Source organism: Eleginops maclovinus, chromosome 21 (genome assembly GCF_036324505.1).
Source record: "Eleginops maclovinus isolate JMC-PN-2008 ecotype Puerto Natales chromosome 21, JC_Emac_rtc_rv5, whole genome shotgun sequence".
Classification (NCBI taxonomy): Eukaryota; Metazoa; Chordata; class Actinopteri; order Perciformes; family Eleginopidae; genus Eleginops; species Eleginops maclovinus.
The window spans coordinates 4,148,081-4,163,091 of record NC_086369.1 but is presented as its reverse complement, the minus strand read 5'-3'; the positions used below and the strand labels follow the sequence as shown (position 1 = coordinate 4,163,091).

At 41.5% G+C, this 15,011-nt stretch overlaps 1 protein-coding gene across 3 annotated transcripts in view; it reads right to left on the bottom strand.

Moving 5' to 3' along the window:
- Positions 1–15,011, bottom strand: part of LOC134858108 (cadherin-18) — a 134,944-nt gene that overhangs the window by 63,673 nt on the left and 56,260 nt on the right. The window contains exon 1 of one of the 3 annotated variants that reach the window (XM_063873990.1): positions 3,504–3,678. The exons of 1 other annotated variant lie outside the window; for it this stretch is intronic. The gene's annotated coding sequence lies outside the window, so the exon portion shown is untranslated. Of the gene's footprint in view, positions 1–3,247; positions 3,344–3,503; positions 3,679–15,011 lie in introns of those variants that run through there. One more of the 3 variants, XM_063873991.1, reaches the window with a different exon arrangement.

Sequence of the window (15,011 nt, the reverse complement as noted above, 5' to 3'; positions counted from 1 at the left end):
ATAACATCTTTTGTAACAGCCGCCCTTAACTCCACACCCCCTGTTTGCAACGGAGGATTTCTGTTAGTCACCAAGCCTAAGGCAAGATAGAAAATAACCCTGACATCATCAGTGACTTCTCAGTAGTAGACTGTGCATATAAGGTAGCCATTGCCTGCCTATTGCCGGCTAAGTGTTCCTTCTCTTTTGAGTGTTACCGTTCCTAAAACCCCCAGCACTACATAGAAGAACACAAAAACAACGTCACAGCTAGCACTACACTTAAGTTTATACATTGGTCTGGCTATGCAAGAGCAGCAAACAACATACTGAAAATATATAAGAGTTTTTTGTCTTTAGGTCTGTTTAGCTAACATTTGCTGGGCAATAGGGACATTATTGCATGTTTGCCCACTGGTTATGGAAAAAATATCCGCTATATTAAGTTAGCTAGGTTAAACAAAGAGACACACCTTTGGCTCACACCCAAGTGAACATATTCTAAATAAAACAAATTCCCGCCACACATACATTTTGCAAGATCAGTCGATGCACCACCAAGAACAATTGTCATTAGTTTAAAGAAACACAACTGGGAGTGTTTTTGTTACCCCTTAGTGCGGAATTATGATGTTCAACCAGACTGTTCTTTAACGAGACACAGCTGTAACTTAATCCGGAGAGTAGGATAACTATTCACGACCATTTTCTCCAAACTCCTGCAGAGCCACATACAGATCCTGGTTACATTTAGTTCAGTGCACCTTAATATTCATGTTAATGGCCCCGGCCGTGGCGCGCCTGTCTGGGGCACCTGCGCCGTGGGTTCGATTCCCGACCCGTGGTCCTTTCCGGATCCCGCCCCGAGTCTCTGTACCACTTTCCTGTCACTCTCCACTGTCCTATCCGATTAAAGGCAAAAAGCCCCCCCCAAAACATGTTTAAAAAAAATATATATATATATTCACGTTAATATGAATGTTCATTTCTTTGTCAGTTCTTCATGAGAAAACTTTTCTATGTGCAAATGTTAGCGTAAAGTGACTTAATACAAACCTTCTACAAGGATCATTAATGTTATTTATGTGCAAAGTTATTCCACCATGCTCAGGTACAGTGTTAAGATGTCTGCTCTGCTGCAAGACAAGCGTAATAAGGGACTGATAATTGGAAAATATTTTACACTTGAGTTGACACAACACTTCAGGGTAGGGTTTGTGTAACTGGCGTAAAATCAGGAATGCAAGCCATTGACATTGGCAGTTTGGCCTTTATGCATTTACCATAATGTCAACATCAAACACGTTAATTCGAACACTGTCTCTGTTTGTAAGTAAAACAGAGACAGTGTTGTGCTTCAGTTAAGATTACACACGGTTTAATTAGTTCAGTAACCTTTTCCAACCAGGAAACATCCACAGGCTTCAGAAACACTATACAATTATGTAAACAAAGACTATCTAATAAAGGGTACTGAGGCCACCTTTGTCCTTTCAGAACATTAGCAGTTGGCCTTGGATTGCTTGAAGGCCAGAGCTTTCCTGTGTTTAATATGATTCGATAGTGGAATAGCCTCCAAGCAGTGATGCAAGAAGGAACTGGAAATCCAAGTTTATTATAGTATACAGTATGGGTGTTTAAGAGTAGATTTGATATTGTTGTAGGTCAGACTGACCGAGCAATTTCAAGGCCTCTTATGGCCATGCTAACTTGCCAATGGCTTTCATCCTTTTTATCAAAAATAAAATCTAAATGAATAGAACCTTTACTCAAGGGCCCCACTTCCTGTTCATCTAAGACTGTCACTGCAGCTTGCTGTCAATGTTCTTTCTGATGGCTTGTCATTCAATTCCAGATTGGTCACACTAACCCAATTGCATTCTATGACAACACATTCAAGCACCAATTATTAGGATTCTTTACAACTCGGAAAGCATCGGAATGCTTCAAAGTGTCAATGAGGTGATGATTTCTGCATCCAAAGCTAACAGTGCGTTATGGCTTTTAACGCCTCATGACTAACCTAGCCTCTGCTGATGGGTTAGCAGTTGTGATGTTAAATTCTAAGTAAAGATCGGTAATTGTGCTGCTGCTGTTATATCTTCCACACTTGTTCATGTGAAATGTGAGTGACAATGGCTTGTACATGGGAATGAATTAGCTCTGAAAGCATGGATGATAGATGTTCAGCAGGGGGGCTCCTGAGGCATGCCTACAGTGCGTGCCACACAGACCTACAGGTACGTATGTGGTGCACAGAACATTATGTTATTCTGCTAAAAATTCACCAATGCTTAAACTGAACTGAACGATAATTTAGAACCTTTATCACACAGTAAAGCATTTGCTGGGTAAATGTTCCCAAATCTGAAGATTTTCTTCCATAAATGGATTCTGGAACATTTTGATGGATGTTTTAACTAATTTCTGACGTGGCGTAGACTGAATAATTAGCCAGTTATCTGAATTGAGCGATTAAGTAATTATGAAAATGTTGTTTTGCAGCCCTAGCCCACCATAAGTGGCTAAATAAGAACTGCTACAGCATGAATGTCCCCAGGCCCCAATTAAAGAAAAACATGTAAATTCCCCCCACAGCTCTGTTTCTGATCATACATGTAAATAACATGAATTTATTCAAGTCTGCAAGAGAAGATGATTCATATACTAGAGTCATTCTGTAAACTATACAGAAATATACCACATAGCTTCTGCTGTAGCCCAACAACATGCCAGTGAATCACATGACCCTTGCCATCCTTCTTAAAATGTGCAAACACACCAGGGAGGTGATCACCTTGCAATACTAATGATTGGCAGCCATACCATTTTTCACTGTGCTCACCAGAAGCCCATGATTGTAACATTAACAGGGACAGCTGAGCATCTGTCACTTGGCTTTCAGAACACACGGCTGTCAAAGCATTCAGTCTTTCAACTCAAAAGGCGTCTTTGTGTTTTCCTCCCTCTACACAGAGTGGATCTGCGGTGAAAAAGCTCGACTTATTCAGAGGCTGCAGTCAGAGTGGACTGTTTCCTGCAGTGCGCGTAAATTCAGTCTGCCTACCCTGGTGCGGAACACGCATCAGAAGGATCGGGTAGCCTCCAACTCCCACTCTGTTACAGCAGCCTGTATATCATTCATAACTCCATCGTGTGTGCAACAACACCCTATGAGCATAAAACTGAGACGCACCTTGAGACACACACACTCATTATAGCCCCAAAATGAGTGAGAGAAAGTGCGCACTCCTCTGCTGCTTCTTACCTCGCCTGCTTCTTTCTCCTCACAGCATTATTTCCTGGGGTACTCATTGCAAATCCAGTCAAACTCACCGCTTACGAGTACGCGCACATGCCCTCCCGCACAAGTCTCCTATTCATCTGCCAACAACACAGTAACCTATAGGCGGGGGCACACGCCTGCGCAACACGGACAGTTACGCGCACAGGTGCACATTCAAAAAACTTACTCTAATACGGATAACATCTCCAAGCGAAACAACTTAATTTCTCTCTCTTACCTGTCCGCGTGAACTCTCCTGAACACACATGGCAGAAACATAACGGAAAAGGAGTGCGAGTTTGAGTTTGTTCCTCATTCCTCTTTCGCTCCGTGTCTTCTTCAGGTGCAAAGTAATGCTTCCTTCCTCTCCGGGGCAGAGCTTGACTGCACGGCTTGCAGTGAGCGGATACTCTCCCTCTCTCCACTGTGTGTGTGTGTGTGTGTGTGTGTGTGTGTGTGTGTGTGTGTGTGTGTGTGTGTGTGTGTGTGTGTGTGTGTGTGTGTGTGTGTGTGTGTGTGTGTGTGTCCTAGCCAGTGCATGTGTGCGAATCTCTCCTCCGGAGCCTCCTCCAATCCTGCCCGGCTACTGCGGCGGCTCAGGCCGAGGAAGGCGTCTGATTGGTCGGTTAGCAGATCAATCCATGGCTGTCAGGCTCGGACCGGCCTCCGTATGCCTCCCCCTGCTTCTCTCTCTCCATTATCTCCTTCTCCTGCTCTGCTCCTGTCTTCCTCTGTTAACACGTGATTATATAAGATAGTGATCAGGAAGCGATACGTTATCCTTATCTAATTTTCTTACACACACATAGCACTAGACACAGTATACCTTCCCTGGCTGTCCCAGTAGGATACAGAGCTTCAACAGGGAGGAAAACTGCATTTATACTCGCACAAACTCTGTATGAGCTGCACACTATGTGATGTACTGATTCTCTCATTTAAAAACAGGAAATACCTTTAAAAGTTTTCGACTCCAATGCCAAGAATGTTTAAGCAGGACTGTCACAACGTGTTTATGGGCATGGCCTTTATTCTTCTGAGCGACATATAGAAATCAGGGATAATGTATCTTTCAGACATAGCTAAATAGACTAACAATAAAGATGATTGTAGTTTATATTTCTCAGTAATGATTAGAGTTTCTTTCTTCTTTTTTGAATCACCATAAACACCAATTATTCCATGAGAAGTAGTGTAAGAAGAGTCAGGTCAACTTTTAAGAAAAGCGATTTGGGGAAACATTTTAAAGATGCGCAAAGTTTAATTCATCATTTGGCCTGAAGAAACCAAATATGTAGCATTCAATACTTAATATATAGAATAATTAGCATACTATTTGGGGTTATTGAGAGGTTTAGACAATTTAAATAGCAAACGATTTAACATAACTTTGTTGAGCACTAAAAGCTCTATATGAAGTCAAACAAAATAACTCATAAGGATGCTAGTGGAGCACATGCATTGATCAATTTCTATCAATTGGATGCGAATAGATGTGGAACCACAGTATCCATATCCTGCCTAGTATAAATACAATAGCTTCTGTTCATAAACAAAAGGTTGCGTCAGTACTCTGCTGATGTTTTTGAGGTGCGTAAAAGATGATCAATGAAGACTGACATTTAGATTTTAATCATGTTTCGAAAAGGCTCTGCAATACTTACTCAAATTCAAAGTTGTATCTGCAACCATGTACATCTGTAAATACACTTTACTTCTCAGGTGTCTTCACATCTGGTGTCACTGCCAGCCTTTCAATACGGTCGGAAGACATTGCAGCATGGACAAGCAATGCCCCAAAAGCGCCCTCTGTGACTGGATCATGAGCTTCCTGACGGGCAGATCCCAGGCAGTGCGGATGGGGAACATCACATCCTCCACCTTGACCCTCAACACCGGAGCCCCTCAGGGTTGTGTGCTCAGCCCTCTCCTCTACTCCTCCTGTTCACGCACGACTGCGTGGCCACACACAGCTCCAACACCATCATCAAGTTTGCTGACGACACGACCGTCATCGGCCTGATCACAGACGGCGACGAGACGGCGTACAGAGAGGAGGTCAGAGCCCTGACATCTTGGTGCCAGGACAACAACCTCCATCTCAACGTCAGCAAAACAAAGGAGCTGATTGTGGACTACAGGAAGAGGCAGAGAGAGGCACACACACCCATCACCATCGACGGGAATCCTGTGGAGAGAGTCAGCAGCTTCAGGTTCCTCGGGGTAAACATCAGTGAGGACCTGACATGGACACATCACACCAGGGTCATATCCAAGACGGCTCGACAGCGGCTCTTCTTCCTCCGCAGGCTGCGGAAGTTCAACATGGACTCCAGGATACTCTGCAACTTCTACAGGTGCACCATCGAGAGTATCCTGACTGGCTGCATCACCGCCTGGTATGGCAGTTGCACCGCCCTCAACCGTAAGACTCTACAGAGGGTGGTGAAAACTGCTCAGCACATCACCAGGACGGAGCTGCCATCCATGGAGGACCTCTACACCCAGCGGTGTAGGAAGAAGGCCGGTAGGATATTAAAGGACCCCCATCACCCCAGCAACAATCTGTTCTGTCTGCTGCCGTCTGGCAGACGGTACCGCAGCATCCGGACCAAGACCACCAGACTCAGAGACAGTTTTATACCACAGGCTATAAGACTACTGAACTCCTGAGCTGTGTGAATGTCTACTCACATCTGTTTATAGTACACACATACATATATATATATATATTATACACATCTGCCATACATATCTGTTTATAGTACACATATCTATATATTACACATATCTGCCATACACATCTGTTATACATAATATATGCATCTGTCCATACCTCCTCATTCAACAGTGTAAAGTGTTTAAATACTTTCAATGTATTCCACATATGTATATATTTCACATCCTCAAATCTTTATTGTTGTTACTGTAAATATTCTTCTCTCTTTTTGCACTATTTTATTTATGTTATTTGCACCATGTATGTTGAGTTGTTGGAGGAGCACGCGACATAAGATTTTCATTGCCAACATATACGCTGTATCTGCTGTGCATATGACAAATAAAGCCTTGAAACCTTGAAACCTTGAAAAGATGTTTTTTTGCAAACCAGAACATAAAGATGTGATCTACAGTAGCATGGTTTACTTATTGTAATATCAATAACAAGGTGCTTAATCAGTCTCCCAAACACCAGGCATACCAACTTTACCATTGCATTTTGGTTTTGCCGTGCGGAAATATCCTATAACTAAACCACATTTTTTTTGATATTGCTAGACTTTGGACTCTGGAGTACAGGGTAATGGTATTTGATCTAATGTGCTTTGTAGACCGAGCTTCAATGTGCACTGTATAGTAGCTGAGCTTGCATTTGAGTCCTATGTGTGGCTAGCTAGTGGCTGTTGCTTAACACAGTGCTTATACAGCACTTACCACTGATAACGAAGGATGTGTAAAAAAAAACTGGATACAGCATTAAAGACAGGAGCCCGTTCATTATCAAAGTTGCTCAAAACGGTCAGCCTCTCAAGTACAAAATTACCCTGATCATCTGTTGATCTGGTCCCATAGAGAATGTGCACTTGCGTTGTCCTTCAGCCCTGCGTTCAATCTGTTGCGTCACGGCAGTTTCATATCTGGTCTCAGCTCAAGTTAAATCAATGAGAGGCAAAGTTCCCCTGGATTTGGCTTTCATCACATTTTACAACTTTTAGGACCAAGTAAGGGCTATTCAAGTGCTCACACTTGGTAATCAATTTAGCTCCAAAGCCCGTATGCGCTGATTGACAGATGTCTCTTTGTTAGTCAATCGTAAAAAGTATTTTTGGGCAAAACTGACTGACATGGAAGCTGAAGTTCCATTGTTTGGCTAAACCTGGTTAGCTTAAAACTGTTAGCACTGTTGTTGTAATTAGCAGTGCTTTCAATGTTAGCGCCATCGCTGCTAGACTTTAAACACAATCAAATTCTCCCACCATTTTCCCCCTCAGTAAATCTGCTGCTACATGCTTCTTCTCTGCTGGGCAACACTTAGATTCAAAATGCAATCATCTGCTGCAACCAGCACTTTGTTTGCTGCTTGGCTGCACAGTTTTTCTGGTTTCAAAGCCCAATTACACTGTTTAGAACTTATGTTTTTCACTCTGCAGGATTCTGTCATCCTTTGACTTTCACTCTCTCTCCATATCTTTCTGTCAATCATTTAGTCCTTTTGTCAGTCAGTCATTCTCTTTCTACCTCCCTCTCCTCCTTGTCACACACACACACACACACACACACACACACACACACACACACACACACACACACACACACACACACACACACACACACACACACACACACACACACACACACACACACACACACACACACACACACACACACACACACACACACACACACACACACACACACACACACACACACACACACACACACACACACACACACACACACACACACACACACACACACTAATTTAGCTCAGGTACCCTTGGGCCTGCTGTTGAGTCTGCCCATGAATTCAGCCGTGCTTTCTCTCTCTCTGAATCCAAAGGGAAACTTAATGAATAATGAACAGGGCACCAAGAGGGGTTGGTGGGGTTGAAGGATGAGATGGACAACATGAGAAAATGAGTGAGATAGAGAGAGGGGAAGGCCCTTCAGGACCAGGACATGATGGAGAGATGGAAGGAAGGCGACTTGTTAGTGCTCGCCCATCAATTAAGCAGCAGAGGAGACATGAAGAGAATGGCGGGTGATGCGTCATGGAGGAGGGGGGAGGGTGAAGGTCTATAAACTAAAGAGTGTGCTTACTAAGGAGACAGATTAGACATCAGAGCAGGGGAGGTGGGCAGCCGGATGAGAGGTAGAGGGAAGTGAACATGGAGAGGCAAGGGTCTTGAAGACGTCAGAGCACACTGCCTCCAGCTCCATCTATCATCCAGGCCTAGTTCCTCCTGCCAACACATCTGTGTGTCTACTCCACATCCAGAGTTGGCATACAGCTTCAAACGCGTGCTACAGTGGATGTGCTCAGGGCATTAAAAAATAAGTAATGAGTCTCCTTGAAACTGCATTTGAGTATACTCATTTTAAGCTCTAAAAGAAAACACACTTCCTGATGTTTATGCTTGCAATAGGGCCACACCTCAGATCCCCACTGTATCTCCCCTGATCTGTTCAGAAGATTTCTTGGTAATCCTACACATGTCCATCAACATGAGCGATCAGTGCCTGGAAAGCGTATGAGGTGTTTACATTTTTGGTTAACTAAGTCACAAACCAACGGTAATTTAGGGGACAATGTTGGTGTTCAGTGCCTTTGGGAGGTTTAAAGTTGTCTTTGCACAACTTTTGCACCGCCAATATGAGTGGCCATTGTAGGCTGCTTCGTAATTCCGTAATTATGTGGGGCCTTACAAATTAGCCTGGGTGACGGTCGAATAGTCTTTTTAAGTGTTTTAATGGCATACAATGTCCCTAAAAGTAACTATGCGTCACCCATTATAAGAGCTGTTTAAATTCTCTAGATCACAGGAAAGGAGCTTCACTGCTTCCCTTGTTATCTCCTTTAGCATCCAAAGGGATGTGAATTTCCGCAACCCTGGTGTGTCGCTTGTTATTCTTTTTTGTCGGTACGAACAGTGCATGAGAACAGCCTAGACTATTGAGTAGTTTATGGGAATTTATCATGTTCTGTTCAAAGTGTGTGGCACACCTCAGACCAACAATCAATATCTCAAATCATGACCTTTTTCTCAAACCTTTCTCGAGCATTGCATGAGCCAGATGATATTTCACTTCCACATCATTGTGTCAGAGTTTAATCATCACATCATTGTTCATTCTTTCCGTGACACGTTTTCTAACCACTTCATTCGTTTTGAATGCACCAGAAAATAATTTCAATTCTTGATTGGATGAGCATTGCTGGGTGTGTTACTCTAACTGATAAGGCCACGAAGAAGTCCCAATCAGTATTCCAAAAGCCGCTGTGGAAAAGTTTTGATTGGTTCGTACATTGAATGGTTCTTGTCAGTGGTTATCAGCACACAAGGCATAGACTGTTTCTTTAGATCCAAAATGGTGATATCCAAATGCCTATACTCTTTCATCAAGGTGATCAGATCAAGGTATGATCCAGATATGAAGATATGCTGGATGTGTTACAGCGGAAACAACCCATGTAGATAGAAGACTTCATACTAAAAGCTGTCATCCTCTGTGTGTCACACTCAACTTCCTGTCAATTATCTGACACTATCACGTTACACACATTCTCATGTGCATTTAATCGCTGGAAGAGCATTCAATTTCAGTCTGGGTTTGATGCTGTAGCTCATGACATAGTGTATACATTTCCAAATAATTTAGGAAAAAAATAGTCATCAAAAAGTTGTCTACAAGCCATTAACCCATGTGACACTGGTGCACAGAGCGTAGATCTCACTGATGGTTTATTAATGAGGGCCTGGAGAGACTTCTTGCACATATAGTATATGAGTCTGTAAACACAAATGCCTTTTTCCTTACAACAAGCAACACAGCGCCTATAAGGGTTACTCAAGTATCGATCCAAAGGGCCATTTCTCTGCATGATGTCTATTTCCTCTACGTGTTTCAATGACATGTCAGTGAATCATTTTGCCGGGGGGGGGGGGGGGGGAGCTAATTGCAGAGGAGCCTTTAACGACACACTGGGATTACAATGTGTTCTCTGGTCAAGTTAGCAAGGACTTTCTTTGCTATAGCCAGTTTGGGTTTTTTGTATTAAATGGTGCAAGCTGGTTCTGTGGACCCTCCACATATAAGAGATGTTTGGTCAATTAATCACGGCTAAGCAGAACTGAGGGATTATGCACTTGAGTGAATCTCATTTCAAGCTGCTGGTTTGGGTGGGTGTGTGCAGGGGAAGTGCTGTGGACACAGACAAATGGGTGAGGCAGCGGGTTCTGCTGGAGCTGGGAGACACACATCAGCAGTAGGACTGGGAATTTGTTTGCCTCCCGCAGCACTTCTAATTTATGTGTGGTTGATGCACATCAAGGTTACACCGCATCCCGCCATTAAAAATCCATATACTACTCCTCCCTGAGTGGAGGATACGGCGAGCGTTGTTACCCCTGAGCACTTCTTCCGCCAAAACAAACTGCTGCTCAGGAATCAAACAAATAGCTGTTTTTGCTGCATGCTTTGAAAACATACTGTTTCCTCGTTAAAATGTCTCAAACTCCATTCTAAAGAATATGCAGGCTCACAGACGGGCAGACCTGCACATTGGTTTATTTCAATTAGATATGAAATATGAGTATTTCTACAGTTAATGCTATAAGATACTAGCAGCAGCAGGCAGAAGACTTATCATTCTAAACTTCATACGGATATAAATATACAGAATATTGAACCTAATGCATTAAAATAAACAGCGGATGAAAATATTCTATCGAACACAAGGCTTTTTCATATTCCCAACCCACATTTTATGCTCTCATTAATTATGAATTTCCAACATCTGATTTACTATACAAACACAAGAACTGCCTGGTGGGAGGGAGGGGAGAATGTCAAAAGTCAACCTGTTATACACAAGGGGAAGTTTACATTCATCTTGTATTCAAGATGGAAAGAGTGTTAGAGTAACTGCCAGTCATATCTGACACACAAAAACAACAGTATCATTGGAAATATATCCACTGACCAAAAATAAATCAGTGCTATGAGTCATTGACTCTCAAATCCACATTTCTTTGCACTCATGCTTGAAGAGGCACCATGGTTTTGAATGAACACAGGAACTGGTGTGAGTGAGGGAGTCACTGTCTGTAGTTAAAACTCTTAATGGGCCAAGTGACTGAACAATGGAGCGTCTGATAAGGAAAACAAGAGGTGCCATTAAAGAAGTGGGTCAAAGTGTTTAATTTGTTCTCAAAGTACGGCAAACTTTCGAATAAACGGCTGATTGGTTTTAAGTAGGGCTGCAGCTAATTCTCATTGTTGATGAATCTCTTGATCTTTCTATTCTTTTTAATAAATCAATCCTTTTCACAATGCAATCTTGTCTGAATCTATGTGTTCATCATCATTTCAAACAACAATGTGCCATTGAGAATATTAAACACCACCCGGGTTTTAAGTCTTATGGGCTTGATAACGAAACCCTTAAAGTCATCTATATTTAGAGAGTCACTCTAGGGCTGGCATCATGATACATCAAGTGTTGAAAAGGGAACCATATTGGATATAACTCTTTGGAGATACATGGGTGGAATAATACATGGGTGTTACCTTGTGCTTGTATGTCTACTTTACATATTTTTTAACTGTTCAAGCAACTGAATATTGAAAAGGCTGGACAGCGGTCCATGGATATATTCACTGCACAAGACACTGAGACTGAGAAATCAGCACATCCGCACATTTGAGAAGTGGCAGATATGACAATTTGCATCATGAACAGCTTGAATGAATAACCGTGCGTGGTCTTCATGAAAGGTGATATTGCACAAAAAACTAGTGATTCATTATGATACATTTGTTAAATAGATATTATGTGTCTATTAAAGTGTTGTTTCTTCTCAGTCGTGACTTGAAATGCATTAAAGTTACACAAAAAAAGGCTGATGATGGTTTAGAAGAACCTTGAAAACCTCTATAATGCACCATAAATGAGTTGTCATTCCCATTCCACCTGAAGGCTTAACCGAGAGGTCAAAAGTCTCTCTGTTGGAAACACAATGACGACCTTGATGAGTGTCTTTTATAAAAGCAGATAGACCAATAATTATCTCTTTGCTGCCCTGTTTACCTCCTCCAGAGCTACTGTAGCTTTTACAAGGCTCTAAATATTGGAGGCTTTTGAAGATATATTCCAGGAGCTGCAAGGACTTTCTTTTACATTTAAGAACTTAATCAATATAAAATCAAATGTATTTATATTGCCCAATTTCACAAGACACATTTGTCTTATGGGGCTTTATATGCAGTCTTAAGCCTGCTCCTTAATGGGATGAGGATGTCTGCCTCCTAATTTCTTTTTTGCTTGGCTGAAAGTATGTGTGTTTTGGTCCGGAGCAGATTTGAATAGTTTGGACATGGCCCCTTAAAATAGTCTTAACACTACAGTATACAAAAATACTTCAGACAGACATCCAGATTTATGAACCTGATATTATGCGTTGCCTTTTACCAAATCAATGCCACTGTTTCTAATGGTGTGGAAGAACTTTATCGACATGCAGGACTCCAACCTGAACATCAAACAGGTCTTGGATCAAGTGGTATGCAGACTGCAGCCAGACCTTATCTCCGAACAGCAGTGGCCAAACTCACAAATGCTCTGGAGGCTGAATGGGAGCTAATCCCTGCAGCCAGGTCCTAAAATCTGTTTGGAAAGACTTTCCAAAAGAGTGAAGTCTACTGGAGTGGCATGTGAATATATCATTTTGGAAAAGCAGGTCAACATTCATATGGGGTTTGACTTCCTAATTTGTCTGGGTGTCCATACAACTCTGACAATACAGTGTTTGGTTATCACTTTATCCGAAACGTATGAACATACTGTTATTTTTTTAGCTTTTAGCATCACCTTGAACAAATCCAAACTAAAAGTTCATTTTGAAGACAAGTATATTTTGCTAAACATACATACACTTCTATTTAAGTAAGAAACATCTTGCCTTTAGGTGTTCCAAAATGTAATTCTGTTCAGGTACTGCTGCTGCTTAATGATGTAAATACCATTTCCATCAGAGTTTTTCTGAAATAATTGTAATTCTTTGGGAACATGTAGTCGCAATTGTGCTCCTTCCTACTCAAATCAAAGGTCACATTGCTATTTTCTATAACTCTGTATCTTACCCATTGATATTGATATAAAAAAGTGCCTGTTCCAGTCATAGTTTCTCTCTGACAAAACTGAAATGTAGCCGAGGATGAATTATTTAACATTTCTCCAAGGTGTGGTATACACCATTAGATATGGGATGTTGTGTGAAGCATGCTGTGTGATAATGCAGGCAGAAGGCTTGCTTTCTTTCCTGGTGTTTACATGAGAGTGAGTGAGGGTACATTTGCAGTCAGATGAGGAAATTATAACGATATGTCACAAAGTATACATGTTTTGCAGGTTAATGTTGGAAACTGTGCTCCACTGTGTGCTCGTGCCTCTGGCAGCGCCTCTGGATCTCTGTCCTCTCATGCATGGAGATCTCATTTATATAGAGTCGCAGCAACCAATCAGGACGGCTCAAAGACTTCCGTCCCGCTGAGACAGCAGCTAAAAATGTGACACTTCGTCTAAAAATATAAATCAAATTCTAGAAAGTTTCAGGCGGATTGCCTTTCATTTGCTTGTGTTAAAATGAACTTCAGTTAGTTTTAATTTACAGTATGCAGCAGAAATACCTGTTTTTAACATGTTCACTGGATAGCAACAAAAGCAAATAGGTTTTGCAAAAACTATGATTTTAGGCATATTGATCAATTACTTCAAGCTCATTCTCAATAACTGTTCACCAGCTAACTTAAAAAAAAACCCCTGTCTGTGTTGTCATCATGTTTCTGTTATTCTATTGAACTGTTAAAATAGTAAAAATGCATGTACCTACTTTGCATGACCACATATTGAATAATACATCATATCGACATTGTAATGCATAATTATGATTTGTACAATTTTGTATTACTCGCTCATCTCTAATAAGTACATGAAAAGCCAGCAATGACCCATAAATGGCTGATGTTTACAGAACAATAGCCTCATAAACGGCCACAAATGCAATTAACTTATCTCAACAAACCGGAGTTAGGTATTTGTGACTGCAGGGCTGCCATCAGCAGATTGTTTTTTCGTCAAGACAAATGCACAGTTAATGGGGATCTCCTTGTATTATGCATGAATGTGAGGATAAAAAGGTTAGATAAGTAAGAACAAAGACCTAACACGGTGATAAGCACGGCTCTGGATTTGTATTGGTACGGCCCCTGCTTTAATGGGCCTCATTACACAGAGTTACAGTGTGACAACTGCAGAAATGAGACCATTTTACACAATATACGCCCCCCCCATCGTGCCAACAGTGCTCTCACAATGAGCCATATGTCAGACATTTGTCAACTTCATTATCTGTTAATGTTTCAGCTAACCCTCTCAAAAACCCCAGTGATGAGTTTAAAACATTTGCTCAGGATGTATAATACATGAATCAGATGACTCATCCCTTTCTTATATTAGAATGAATACATCTACAGATTTTAACTAGCATCCAATTGAAGGCATATAAAGCCTCCTGTTTTAGAAAGAGTTCAATGTGAGGATCGGTTTCAGAGCAGTAGAACTAACTGCTTTATGCTCGCCAAAAGTGAAGGAGATACTTTACTGGGATGAAAAGAGCGTACTGTGGGTAATGTTTTTTTCAGGTTAGAAGCCTTCCAAAAACAAACAGAACTTCCTAAAGCTACCGGTGGACTGATTTGAGGTATGATGGTATTAGACAAACTTACTGTTTGCAGAAAGTCACTGCCCGAGCAAACAGCACAAAACCCATTATCCACTCTACACCACTTTAGCCTTTATTAGGAGCAAGTAAGAAAGTATTTTCTTTCACTGATTAAAATAAAACGGCTCTCAATTTAAATACTATTAATAATAGTATGTTTGTTATTGTCACTTTATGGCTGCTGGTGACTCACTTTGCCTTTGAATCATTGATGTGATCAATACTGGGTCTGAGCTCTGCAG